At 40.3% G+C, this 9,855-nt stretch overlaps 1 non-coding gene and 11 pseudogenes across 1 annotated transcript; all 12 read left to right on the forward strand.

Moving 5' to 3' along the window:
- The first annotated feature begins 1,268 nt into the window (after positions 1 to 1,268).
- LOC128036970 (5S ribosomal RNA) lies at positions 1,269 to 1,385 on the forward strand (annotated as a pseudogene).
- A 180-nt stretch (positions 1,386 to 1,565) lies between these two features.
- LOC128036967 (5S ribosomal RNA) lies at positions 1,566 to 1,681 on the forward strand (annotated as a pseudogene).
- A 181-nt stretch (positions 1,682 to 1,862) lies between these two features.
- Positions 1,863 to 1,976, forward strand: LOC128036968 (5S ribosomal RNA; annotated as a pseudogene).
- A 468-nt stretch (positions 1,977 to 2,444) lies between these two features.
- LOC128036972 (5S ribosomal RNA) lies at positions 2,445 to 2,559 on the forward strand (annotated as a pseudogene).
- Positions 2,560 to 3,316: 757 nt separating this feature from the next.
- Positions 3,317 to 3,431, forward strand: LOC128036976 (5S ribosomal RNA; annotated as a pseudogene).
- A 473-nt stretch (positions 3,432 to 3,904) lies between these two features.
- On the forward strand, positions 3,905 to 4,019 carry LOC128036975 (5S ribosomal RNA; annotated as a pseudogene).
- Positions 4,020 to 4,199: 180 nt separating this feature from the next.
- Positions 4,200 to 4,314, forward strand: LOC128036966 (5S ribosomal RNA). The gene has a single exon (XR_008193350.1). It is a non-coding gene; the product is annotated as a 5S ribosomal RNA (ribosomal RNA).
- A 185-nt stretch (positions 4,315 to 4,499) lies between these two features.
- On the forward strand, positions 4,500 to 4,615 carry LOC128036977 (5S ribosomal RNA; annotated as a pseudogene).
- Positions 4,616 to 5,387: 772 nt separating this feature from the next.
- LOC128036973 (5S ribosomal RNA) lies at positions 5,388 to 5,503 on the forward strand (annotated as a pseudogene).
- Positions 5,504 to 5,682: 179 nt separating this feature from the next.
- LOC128036969 (5S ribosomal RNA) lies at positions 5,683 to 5,796 on the forward strand (annotated as a pseudogene).
- A 2,729-nt stretch (positions 5,797 to 8,525) lies between these two features.
- LOC128036971 (5S ribosomal RNA) lies at positions 8,526 to 8,641 on the forward strand (annotated as a pseudogene).
- A 488-nt stretch (positions 8,642 to 9,129) lies between these two features.
- Positions 9,130 to 9,249, forward strand: LOC128036974 (5S ribosomal RNA; annotated as a pseudogene).
- Positions 9,250 to 9,855: the final 606 nt, after the last annotated feature.

The raw sequence follows: 9,855 nt of genomic DNA on the forward strand, positions 1-9,855 counted from the left end.
TTGGTCAAATTTGTATTTAAATTGGCGAAGAAGTCGTCGAGGGAACCTTTATATGAATAGATTACTTGAGAGATTGTGAGTGCGTCCTCATAGTAATGTAATGCGGATCGCATTAGAACTCCATGATTAAAGCGTGGCGAGAGTAGTACTAGGATGGGTGACCTCGCAGGAAGTCCTGTTGTGCCTCATTTTATTTCATATAATTTTTTTAGTTGCATTTTCTCGGCATTGGTGTAACTCATTCCTTATTTGCGTTTTGTGAAACAAACAATTTAAACGATATTGATTAAATTTGCATTTTAAATTAGTATGAAGTGCGATAAAGGGTGACCTTTATATGAATAGATTCTTGTGAGAGTTGGGAGTGCGATCATGCGGCACTAATACTGCAGGATCCCATCAGAACTAAATGATTAAGCGTGCTTAGGCGAGAGTAGTACTAGGATGGGTGACCTCTGAGGAAGTCCTCGTGTTGCCCCTCCCATTTTATTTCATAGAATGTTTTTTTTTTAGATTGCATTTTCTCGGCGTAGTGCTATTTCGTTACGTTATTTTAGTTTTGTGAAATAAATAATTAGGAGCGATATTAGATCAATTTGCATTTTAAATTCGAGGCGCCAAGTGCGATCGAGGGCAACCTTTATGAATAGATTGCTTGAGAGTTGGCCAGGTGCGATCATACCGGCACTAATGCTGCCGGATCGCATCGGAACTTTCGATTCAAGCGTGCTTGGTAGGAAGTAGTACTAGGATGGGTGACCTCACAAGGAAGTCCTCGTGTTGCACCCTCCATTTTATTTCATATAATGTTTTTGATTTGCATTTTCTCGGCGTGGTGTAACTCATTCGTTATTTTCGTTTTGTGAAATAAATAATTTGAAGCGATATTTGGTCAAATTTGCATTTAAATTCGGCCAAGCTGCGATAAAAGGGCAACCTTTATATGAATAGATTGCGCATGAAGTTGTGGCGAGATGCGATCATACCGGCACTAATGCGGATCCGCATTCGAACTCATGATTAAGCGTGCTTAGGCGAAAGTAGTACTAGGATGGGTGACCTCACAGGAAGTCCTCGTGTTACCCCTCCATTTTATTTCATATAATTTTTTTTAGTTGCATTTTCTCGTGATTGGTGTAACTCATTCGTTATTTGCGTTTGTGTGAAATAAACAAATTAAAGCGATATTGGTCAAATTTGCATTTAAATTAGAAGCGCAAGTGCGATAAAGGGCAACCTTTATATGAATAGATTGCGCAAGAGTTTGTGGGTGCGATCATACCAAGCACTAATGCGGATCCCATTAGAACTCCATGATTAAGCGTGCTTGGCGAGTAGTAGTACTAGGATGGGTGACCTCGCAGGAAGTCCTCGTGTTGCACCCTCCATTTATTTCATAGAATGTTTTTTTGAGTTGCATTTTCTCGACATTGGGTGTAACTCATTCGTTATTTCGTTTTGTGAAATAAATAATAAGAGCGATATTCGGTCAATTTGCATTTAAATTGAAGGTATGAAAGTCGATCGGCAACCTTTATATGAATAGATTGCGCCAAGAGTTGGCCAGGTGCGATCATACCAGCACTAATGCCGGATCGCATTAGAACTCCATGATTAAGCGTGCTTGGCGAGAGTAGTACTAGGATGGGTGACCTCACAGGAAGTCCTCGTGTTGTACCCTCCCATTTTATTTCATATAATTTTTTTAGTTGCATTTTCTCGGCGTGGTGTAACTCATTTCCTTATTTGCGTTTTGTGAAATAAACAATTTGAAGCGATATTTGGTCAAATTTGCATTTAAATTGAGGTGCAAGTGCGATAAAGAAATGACCTTTATATGAATAGATTGCGCAAGAGTTGGCAGGTGCGATCATACGAGCACTAATGCCGGATCCCATCGAACTCATGATTAAGCGTGCTTGGCGAGAGTAGTACTAGGATGGGTGACCTCACAGGAAGTCCTCGTGTTGCACCTCCCATTTATTTCATAGAATGTTTTTTTAGTTGCATTTTCTCGACGTGGTGTAACTCATTCGTTATTTGCGTTTTGTGAAATAAATAATGCAGGAGCGATATTGATTCGAATTTGCATTTAAATTAGGCGCAGAAGTCGATCGAGAACCTTTATATGAATAGATTACGAAAAAGAGTTGTGGGTGCGATCATACCGACACTAATGCGGATCATTAGAACTCATGATTAAGCGTGCTTGAGGGCGAGTAGTACTAGGATGGGTGACCTCTGGGAAGTCCTCGTGTTGTACCTCCCATTTTATTTCATATAATGTTTTTTAGTTGCATTTTCTCGGCGTGGTGTAACTCATTCGTTATTTTCGTTTTGTGAAATGAATAATTTGAAGCGATATTTGGTCAAATTTGCATTTAAATTAGGCGCAAGTGCGATAAAGGCGACCTTTATATGAATAGATTACGCAGAGTTGGCCGGAGTGCGATCATACAGCACTAATGCCGGATCCCATGAACTCTCATGAGTTAAGCGTGCTTGGGCGAGAGTAGTACTAGGATGGGTGACCTCGCAGGAAGTCTCGTGTTGCACCCTCCATTTTATTTCATATAATTTTTTTAGTTGCATTTTCTCGGCGTGGTGTAACTCATTCGTTATTTTCGTTTTGTGAAATAAACAATTTGGAGCGATATTTGGTTGAATTTGCATTTAAATTGGCGCTTAAGTGCGATAAAAGGCGCCATTATATGAATAGATTACGCAAGAGTTGTGGAGTGCGATCATACGGCACTAATGCCGGATCCCATCGAACTCACATGATTTAAGCGTGCTTGGCGAGTAGTACTAGGATGGGTGACCTCTGAGGAAGTCCTCGTGTTGCACCCTCCATTTTATTTCATAGAATGTTTTTTAGTTGCATTTTCTCGGCGTGGTGTAACTCATTCGTTATTTTCGTTTTGTGAAATGAATAATTAGGAGCGATATTGATTGAATTTGCATTTAAATTGGCGCAAGTCGATCGAGAACAACCTTTATATGAATAGATTGCGCAAGAGTTGGCGGTGCGATCATACCGACACTAATGCCGGATCGCATTAGAACTCCATGATTAAGCGTGCTTGGCGAGTAGTACTAGGATGGGTGACCTCGCAGGAAGTCCTCGTGTTGCACCCTCCATTTTATTTCATATAATTTTTTTTAGTTGCATTTTCTCGGCGTGGTGTAACTCATTCCTTATTTCGTTTTGTGAAATAAACAATTTGAAAGCGATATTTGGTCAAATTTGCATTTAAATTAGCAGCAAGTGCGATAAAGGCGACCTTTATATGAATAGATTGCGCAAGAGTTGGCCAGATGCGATCATACACACTAATGCACGGATCCCATTAGAACTCCGCGATTAAGCGTGCTTGGCGAGAGTAGTACTAGGATGGGTGACCTCACAGGAAGTCCTCGTGTTGCACCTCCATTTTATTTCATAGAATGTTTTTTGGTTGCATTTTCTCGTGGTGTAACTCATTTCGTTATTTTCGTTTTGTGAAATAAATAATTGGAGCGATATTGGTCAAATTTGCATTTAAATTCGAGGCGAAAGTGCGATAAGAAGGGTAGCCTTTATATGAATAGATTACTTGAGAGTTGGCCAGTGCGATCATACCGGCACTAATGCCGGATCAATCGAACTCTGCAGATTAAGCGTGCTTGGCGAGAGTAGTACTAGGATGGGTGACCTCACAGGAAGTCCTCGTGTTGCACCCTCCCATTTTATTTCATAGAATGTTTTTTAGTTGCATTTCTCGGCGTAGTGTAACTCATTACGTTATTTTCGTTTTGTGAAATAAATAATTAGGAGCGATATTGAATTAATTTGCATTTAAATTAGGCGCAGAAGTGCGATCGAGGGCAACCTTTATATGAATAGATTGCGCAAGAGTTGGCCAGGTGCGATCATACCGACACTAATGCGGATCGCATTAGAACTCATGATTAAGCGTGCTTGGGCGAGAGTAGTACTAGGATGGGTGACCTCCTGGGAAGTCCTCGTGTTGTACCCCTCCCATTTTATTTCATATAATTTTTTTTTAGTTGCATTTTCTCGACGTGGTGTAACTCATTCCTTATTTGCGTTTTGTGAAACAAACAATTTGAAACGATATTTGGTCAAATTTGCATTTAAATTGAAGTGAAGTGCGATAAAGGCGACCTTTATATGAATAGATTGCGCAAGAAGTTGCCAGTGCGATCATACCGGCACTAATGCCGGATCCCATGAACTCCGTAGTTAAGCGTGCTTGGGCGAGAGTAGTACTAGGATGGGTGACCTCTTGGGAAGTCCTCGTGTTGCACCCCTCCCATTTTATTTCATAGAATGTTTTTTTTTTAGTTGCATTTTCTCGACGTGGTGTAACTCATTCGTTATTTTCGTTTTGTGAAATAAATAATCTGGAACGATATTCGGTCGAATTTGCATTTAAATTCGAGGCGCAAGTGCGATAAAGGGACCTTTATATGAATAGATTGCTTGAGAGTTGGTGGAGTGCGATCATACCGGCACTAATGCCGGATCAATCGAACTTCTGCGATTAAGCGTGCTTGGGCGAGAGTAGTACTAGGATGGGTGACCTCTTGGGAAGTCCTCGTGTTGCACCCCTCCCATTTTATTTCATAGAATGTTTTTTTTAGTTGCCTTTTCTCGACGTAGTGTAACTCATTCGTTATTTTCGTTTTGTGAAATGAATAATTAGGAACGATATTGATTCAATTTGCATTTAAATTGAGGCGCAGAAGTCGATCGGGGCAACCTTTATATGAATAGATTGCGCTTGAGAGTTGGTGGTGCGATCATACGACACTAATGCCGGATCGCATTAGAACTCCATGATTAAAGCGTGCTTGGGAAGAGTAGTACTAGGATGGGTGACCTCGCAGGAAGTCCTCGTGTTGTACCCTCATTTTATTTCATATAATTTTTTTAGTTGCATTTTCTCGACGTGGTGTAACTCATTCCTTATTTGCGTTTTGTGAAATAAACAAATTGAACCGATATTTGGTCAAATTTGCATTTAAATTCGAGGATGCATGAAGTGCGATAAAGGGCGACCTTTATATGAATAGATTGCATGAGAGTTGGCCAGTGCGATCATACAGACACTAATGCACGGATCCCATCGAACTCGTGATTAAGCGTGCTTGGCGAGAGTAGTACTAGGATGGGTGACCTCTGGGAAATCTCGTGTTGCACCCCTCATTTTATTTCATAGAATGTTTTTTTAGTTGCATTTTCTCGGCGTGGTGTAACTCATTACGTTATTTCGTTTTGTGAAATGAATAATCTGGAGCGATATTTGGTGAATTTGCATTTAAATTCGGCGCCAAGTCGATCGAGGGCAACCTTTATATGAATAGATTGCGCGAGAGTTGGTGAGTGCGATCATACCGGCACTAATGCCGGATCGCATTAGAACTCCATGATTAAGCGTGCTTGGCGAGATTAGTACTAGGATGGGTGACCTCACAGGAAGTCCTCGTATTTTACCCTCCATTTATTTCATATAATTTTTTTTGGTTGCATTTTCTCGAGCGTGGTGTAACTCATTCCTTATTTGCGTTTTGTGAAATAAACAAATTGAAAGCGATATTTGGTCAAATTTGCATTTAAATTCGAAACATGAAGTCGATAAAGGCGACCTTTATATGAATAGATTTTGCAGAGTTGTGGAATGCGATCATACCAGCACTAATGCACCGGATCCCCATCGAACTCGTAGTTAAGCGTGCTTGGCGAGGTAGTACTAGGATGGGTGACCTCTGGGAAGTCTCGTGTTGCACCCCTCATTTTATTTCATAGAATGTTTTTTTAGTTGCATTTTCTCGGCGTGGTGTAACTCATTCGTTATTTTCGTTTTGTGAAATAAATAATCAGGAGCGATATTGATTGAATTTGCATTTAAATTCGGCGCTTGAAATCGATCGAGGCAACCTTTATATGAATAGATTGCGCGAGAGTTGGCGGGTGCGATCATACCGACACTAATGCCGGATCGCATTAGAACTCATGATTAAAGCGTGCTTGGCGAGTAGTACTAGGATGGGTGACCTCTGAGGAAGTCCTCGTGTTGTACCCTCCATTTTATTTCATATAATTTTTTTTAGTTGCATTTCTCGGCGTGGTGTAACTCATTCCTTATTTGCGTTTTGTGAAACAAACAATTTGAAAGCGATATTTGGTCAAATTTGCATTTAAATTCGAGGCGCCAAGTGCGATAAGGGACCTTTATATGAATAGATTGCGCAAGAGTTGTGAGTGCGATCATACCCGACACTAATGCGGATCCCATCGAACTCGTGATTAAGCGTGCTTGGCGAAGTAGTACTAGGATGGGTGACCTCTTGGAAGTCCTCGTGTTGCACCTCATTTTATTTCATAGAATGTTTTTTTAGTTGCATTTCTCTCGTGGTGTAACTCATTCGTTATTTCGTTTTGTGAAATAAATAATGGGGAGCGATATTGATTAATTTGCATTTAAATTCGACGTGCAAGTCTTCGATAAGGGTAACCTTTATATGAATAGATTACTTGCAAGAGTTGTGGGTGCGATCATACCGGCACTAATGCGGATCAATCAGAACTCTGCGATTAAGCGTGCTTGGCGAGATTAATAGTACTAGGATGGGTGACCTCACAGGAAATCCTAAATGTTGTACCCCTCCATTTTATTTCATAGAATGTTTTTTAATTTGCATTTTCTCGGTATGAAGTGTAACTCATTCGTTATTTGCGTTTTGTGAAATGAATAATTAGGAGCGATATTGAGTCAAATTTGCATTTAAATTAAAGCGCCAAGAATCGATCGAGGCAACCTTTATATGAATAGATTACACGAGAGTTGGCCAGGTGCGATCATACCAGCACTTAATGCCGGATCATCGAACTTCATGATTAAAAGCGTGCTTGGCGAGAGTAGTACTAGGATGGGTGACCTCACAGGAAATCCTCGTGTTTGCACCCTCCATTTTATTTCATAGAATGTTTTTTTAGTTGCATTTTCTCGGCATGGTGTAACTCATTCGTTATTTTCGTTTTGTGAAATAAATAATTTGGAGCGATATTGGTCAAATTTGCATTTAAATTCGTAAGAAAGTCACGATCGAGGGAACCTTTATATGAATAGATTGTGCAAGAGTTGGCAGATGCGATCATACCGACCTTTAATGCACGGATAGCATTAGAACTTCTGTGATTAAAGCGTGCTTGGCGTGGTAGTACTAGGATGGGTGACCTCACAGGAAGTCCTGGTGTTACCCTCCATTTTATTTCATATAATGTTTTTTTAGTTGCATTTCTCGGCGTGGTGTAACTCATTTCCTTATTTCGTTTGTGAAACAAACAATTTAGAAACGATATTTGAGTCAAATTTGCATTTAAATTCGATATGAAGTGCGATAAAGGGCGACCTTTATATGAATAGATTATGCCAAGAGTTGAGGTGCGATCATACCCGACACTAATGCAGGATCCGATGAACTTCTGCGATTGAAAGCGTGCTTGGCGAGATAGTACTAGGATGGGTGACCTCTGAGGAAGTCCTCGTGTTGCACCTCATTTTATTTCATAGAATGTTTTTTAGTTGCATTTTCTCGGCGTAGTATAACTCATTAAGTTGGCCAGGTGCGATCCTTACCCAACACTAATGCGGATCATGAACTCCGTGATTAAGTGTGTTTGGCGAGTAGTACTAGGATGGGTGACCTCTGGAAGTCCTGTTGCAGCCTCCATTTTATTTTATAGAATGTTTTTTAGTTGCATTTTCTCGTGGTGTAACTCATTACGTTATTTCCGTTTTGTGAAATAAATAATATGGAGCGATATTGATCCAATTTGCATTTAAATTAGAAATGCAAGTGCGATAAGGGTAGCCATTATATGAATAGATTGTGCATGAGTTGGTGAGGTGCGATCCATTACAGCACTAATCGCCGGATCCCTTAAAACTTCTGCGAGTTAAGCGTGCTTGGGCGAGGTAGTCTTTGAGGATGGGTGACCTCACAGGAAGTCCTCGTGTTACCCCCTCCCATTTTATTTCATAGAATGTTTTTTTAGTTGCCTTTTCTCGGCGTAGTGTAACTTTCATTACGTTATTTCGTTTTGTGAAATGAATAATTAGGAGCGATATTAGGTCAATTTGCATTTAAAATTAGAAGCGCAAGTCGATAAGAGGCAACCTTTATATGAATAGATTACGCGCAGAGTTGCGAAGTGCGATCATACCGACACTAATGCTGCCGGATCGCATTAGAACTCTGCGATTAAAGCGTGCTTAGGCGAGCGAGTAGTACTAGGATGCATTGACCTCTGGGACAGTCCTCGTGTTGCACCCTCCCATTTTATTTCATATAATTTTTTTTAGTTGCATTTTTCTCGGCGTGGTGTAACTCATTCCTTATTTGCGTTTTGTGAAATAAACCAATTTGAGAGCGATATTTGGTCAAATTTGCATTTAAATTCGGTATGAAGTGCGATAAAAGGCGACCTTATATGAATAGATTCTTGAGAAGTTGGCAGGTGCGATCATACGAGCACTAATACCGGATCCCATTAGAACTCACGTGATTAAGCGTGCTTAGGCGAGAGTAGTACTAGGATGGGTGACCTCGCAGGAAGTCCTTGTTGCACCCTCCCATTTTATTTCATAGAATGTTTTTTGAGTTGCATTTTCTCGAGCGTAGTGTAACTCATTACGTTATTTCCGTTTTGTGAAATAAATAATGAGAGCGATATTCGGTGAATTGCATTTAAATTCGAGGCGCCAAAGTCTTGATAAGGGTAGCCTTTATATATGAATAGATTGCGTGAGTTGGTGAGGTGCGATCATACAGCACTAATGCAGGATGGCAATCGAACTTCATGATTAAAGCGTTGCTGATAAAGAGATAGTACTAGGATGGGTGACCTCACAGGAAGTCCTAAGTGTTATACCTCCCATTTTATTTCATAAAATTTTTTTAGTTGCATTTTTCTCGAAATAGTGGTGTAACTCATTCGTTATTTTACGTTTTGTGAAATGAATAATTAGGAGCGATATTGGTCAAATTTGCATTTAAATTCGGCATAAGAAGTGCGATAAAGGCGACATTATATGAGATCGATTACCTTGAGTTTGGCAGGTGCGTGATCATGACCGGCACTAATGCTTGGGATCCCATCAGAACTCCGTGGTTAAGCGTGCTTGGGCGAGAGTAGTACTAGGATGGGTGACCTCGCAGGAAGTCCTCGTGTTACCCTCCCATTTATTTCATAGAATGTTTTTTCTTAGTTGCCTTTTCTCGACGTGGTGCCTTTCATTAGTTATTTTCGTTTTATTGAAATAAATAATGCAGAGCGATATTGATCGAATTTGCATTTAAATTCAGTATGAAGTCTGCGATCAGAGACAACGCTTTATATGAATATAGATTAGCGCAGAGTTGGCCAGATCGCGATCATACGGCACTAATGCCTTGGATCGCATTAGAACTCCATGATTAAGCGTGCTTGGCGAGAGTAGTACTAGGATGGGTGACCTCCACAGGAAGTCCTCGTGTTGTACCTCCATTTTATTTCATATAATTTTTAGTTGCATTTTCTCGGCGTGGTGTAACTCATTCCTTATTCGCGTTTGTAGAAACAAACAATTTGAAGCGATATTTGCTCAAATTTGCATTTAAATTAGGCGCCAAGTGCGATAAAGGCGGCCTTTATATGAATAGATTATGAGAGTTGTGAGTGCGATCATACACACTAATGCGGGATCCCATGAACTCATGTAGTTAAAGCGGGCTTGGGCGAGAGTAGTACTAGGATGGGTGACCTCGCAGGAATCCCATGTTTACCCTCATTTTATTTCATAGAAT

This window comes from Gossypium raimondii, unplaced genomic scaffold, assembly GCF_025698545.1.
Source record: "Gossypium raimondii isolate GPD5lz unplaced genomic scaffold, ASM2569854v1 Contig00134, whole genome shotgun sequence".
NCBI classification, from domain to species: domain Eukaryota; kingdom Viridiplantae; phylum Streptophyta; class Magnoliopsida; order Malvales; family Malvaceae; genus Gossypium; species Gossypium raimondii.